We start from the raw sequence: 2,771 nt of genomic DNA, 5'->3' as shown, positions 1-2,771 counted from the left end.
TTACAAACACATTATCTGTGAGATCTCATGAGGATACTGATCATCTTGGCGTTACATCTAGTTCCACCGTCAGGCCAAAATGTTAAGTTGTGCTTATTATATACACATGATGTAATCCAATTCTTAATCCCAGCACCACAAACAGCATCGTCCAAAACTGTTATAAAGTTGAATCAGAACTCTAAACAGTTCAGTTTGAATACAGTCATTCAGAGTTGAGGAAGATGACGGTTATGGCTGCACTGCTGGATTATTCTGCGACCTCTCCTCAGGCTCCTCAGAAATGAACAGGAGTAGCATGTCATGATCCATTGTTTTTTTGTGTTTTGATTTTCTTGTTTTTGTTTCGGCTCTTTTTTATGGTGTAATTATTTCTTAGCTCTCTGATTTACTCTGTTTTGTGTTCTTAGTTGGTCGTTTCTTTGAACTCTTTGATTTTTCCTGTTATTTGGGTGTCAATGGTTTAATTATTTCCTGGTTCCTTGGTTGCTCTCTGTTCTATGTTCTATGTTGGTATTTTTGTTTCAGAATATTGTTCTGGTCATTACTCCTTGTTATCCTCACTTCCTCTGTTTTGGTCCTCAGCTCCACTTACACACCTGTAACTCAATCAGCCACAGCAATCACCTCATTTGTTCCCCTCCATATTAATTCCCCTTGGTTAATCTTAGTTCTTATCAGATTTTCGCTATCAGAGAAGTCTACTGGTAGAACTCAGACCTAAGGAGGTGATAATATTCACCTCATATACACCTAAAGTGATCTGTAAAATAAAACAATGCTGTAAATCAAGCCAGTGAAGCATTCAGACCTCTGTCAGGCAGGGACTCTTGCAAAATGAGCTCTCCATGCACTCAAGGCCTCCTGGCCCCTTTGACGAACAAAAATCCTTTTAAATCATAGAACACGGGAGGTGCTGTTTATTTCTTCCAAACAATTGTTGAAAAACATATTTCAGTAGACAGCCAGGTTAAAACCAAAGAAAGTTTAATTGACCTACATGATACAGCTGAATCCTGCACCTTGTGCTGAATCAACTTTAGATAATCGGACTCAAGGCAGTTGGGTCTGCAGAACCTACTCTAATCAATTGGCATTTCCAATTTTTATATGCTTCAAAAGATCATATCTTGCACCCCCTACAGGCCAGAACGTAAACACAAACTGGAAGAACAACTGTGAGATTGACCTTTTGAGTATGAATTTGATAATATATTGCTATGGGTTATAATTTTAACAAGACGTTCAGCTCGTAAAGGGCAAACAGTTGAATTTCAGATTTTCTTATGCTATTTTACAAAATTTAAGTTAGGGCTGCCCCCTAATAGTCCACCAAGCTTTAACCGACAATAAGAATCTTAGCCATCTAAATTTTCATTGGTCGGTTGGCTGTAAGATACAGAAGGTGTCAGTACTTTGTCATGAATTCAATACATACACATATATATTTAGTTATTGTTATTAGATTAGAAGCAACATTAATTATTCCATGTCTGGATCCGTGTTCGCTGAATTACCAGCCTGTATGAGCATTATGCGATGCACAGATACAGTCTCCCTGTCGGTGCTCAAAGCAGCGCAGGGTAAAGAGGGACGGTCCAACAGAGAAATCACTTTTCTGAAAAGAGAAAGCGATGCTAACTGGGCCTGAAAAAATGTCTCAAAGTCAGTAAGATCTAATAAGCATTTGTATGTATGATCATGTACTGATCATATTTGGAGAGGAAGGGGGGTGGGAGTGGGAGCAGGGTGGTGAAAGAGAAAGGGGGACTGAGTTGAAGTGCCGCATGCCGCCACAAAAAGTAAACTATTTGCTTTAAACTTGCTTTAAACTTCTGCTCAATCAAGAAAAGTTCTCAGGGGGAGCCTAATTTAAGTTTTCCTGTGACATTAACTAAGAATGTTAGTCAAGGTTTAGTGACAGCTCTACCTTTGAAAAGATCGAGGAACAGAGCTGCACAGACATGTCAAGGATCTTGCTGGCCAATTGCATGGTAGGAACCACCATGTTCTTACTTTCCTGTAGAACATATAGAACAGACCACGCACTTAAATCTGCTATTCAAAGATAACCATCAACTGCATGTGTGTTCTAACAGACAAGAAATGTGGAGATAAGCAGACTCACCCTGTGGTTGCCAAGAACAAAGAATATGGACCGATACACTGACATTTTCAGTTATTGTAATTAGATTAGAAGCAACCTTAATTTTCCATGTCAGCCTGTCTGGATCTGTGTTCGCTGATATCAGCCTGTATGATCCTGTGTTATCAGCCTGTATGATCATTATGAAATGCACAGATACAAAGTCTCCCTCTCTGTGCGCGAAGCAAGCATTTGAGAAAACAAGAAAACACAACCTTGTTTTTAAAAAGGCTGGAATGCTGCGTAGAACGTAAATAAAAGCAGAATGCAACGGGTCATCCCCAGCAGAACATAGAAAACATATCAAATGTTGAAATTGATACATTTTACTATTTCAAGAAAAATATAAGCTCATCTTGAATTTGATGGCAGCAAAATCTCACGGAAGTTGGGCCATGTTTACCACTGTGTAGCATCCCCACTTCTTTTAACAACTGAGACTGAGGAGACCAGCTGTTGGACCTCTGGGAGAGGAATGTTGTCCCATTCTTGACTGATATAGGATTTCAGCTGCTCAACAGTCCTGAGTCTTCGTTGTCCAATTTTGTGTTTCATGATGCACAAAATGTTTTCAATTGCTGAAAGAATCTGACTCTCTTAGTGCTACAAATTTGTATCCGTCTGA

The 2,771-nt window shown here is 39.3% G+C and overlaps 1 long non-coding RNA gene across 1 annotated transcript; it reads right to left on the bottom strand.

Annotated features, from left to right (window-relative positions):
• Nucleotides 1–1,138: 1,138 nt before the first annotated feature.
• Nucleotides 1,139–2,771, bottom strand: LOC140269457 (uncharacterized). The gene is made up of 3 exons (XR_011907623.1): nt 2,550–2,771; nt 1,931–2,020; nt 1,139–1,618 (listed from the first exon to the last, which is right to left on the bottom strand). It is a non-coding gene; the product is annotated as an uncharacterized lncRNA (long non-coding RNA).

The sequence above is a fragment of the Leuresthes tenuis genome, unplaced genomic scaffold (genome assembly GCF_036924035.1).
Source record: "Leuresthes tenuis unplaced genomic scaffold, fLeuTen1.0.hap1 SCAF_14, whole genome shotgun sequence".
Taxonomy (NCBI): domain Eukaryota; kingdom Metazoa; phylum Chordata; class Actinopteri; order Atheriniformes; family Atherinopsidae; genus Leuresthes; species Leuresthes tenuis.
Note: the sequence above shows the minus strand (reverse complement) of the source record. Positions and strands in the feature narration are given on the sequence as shown.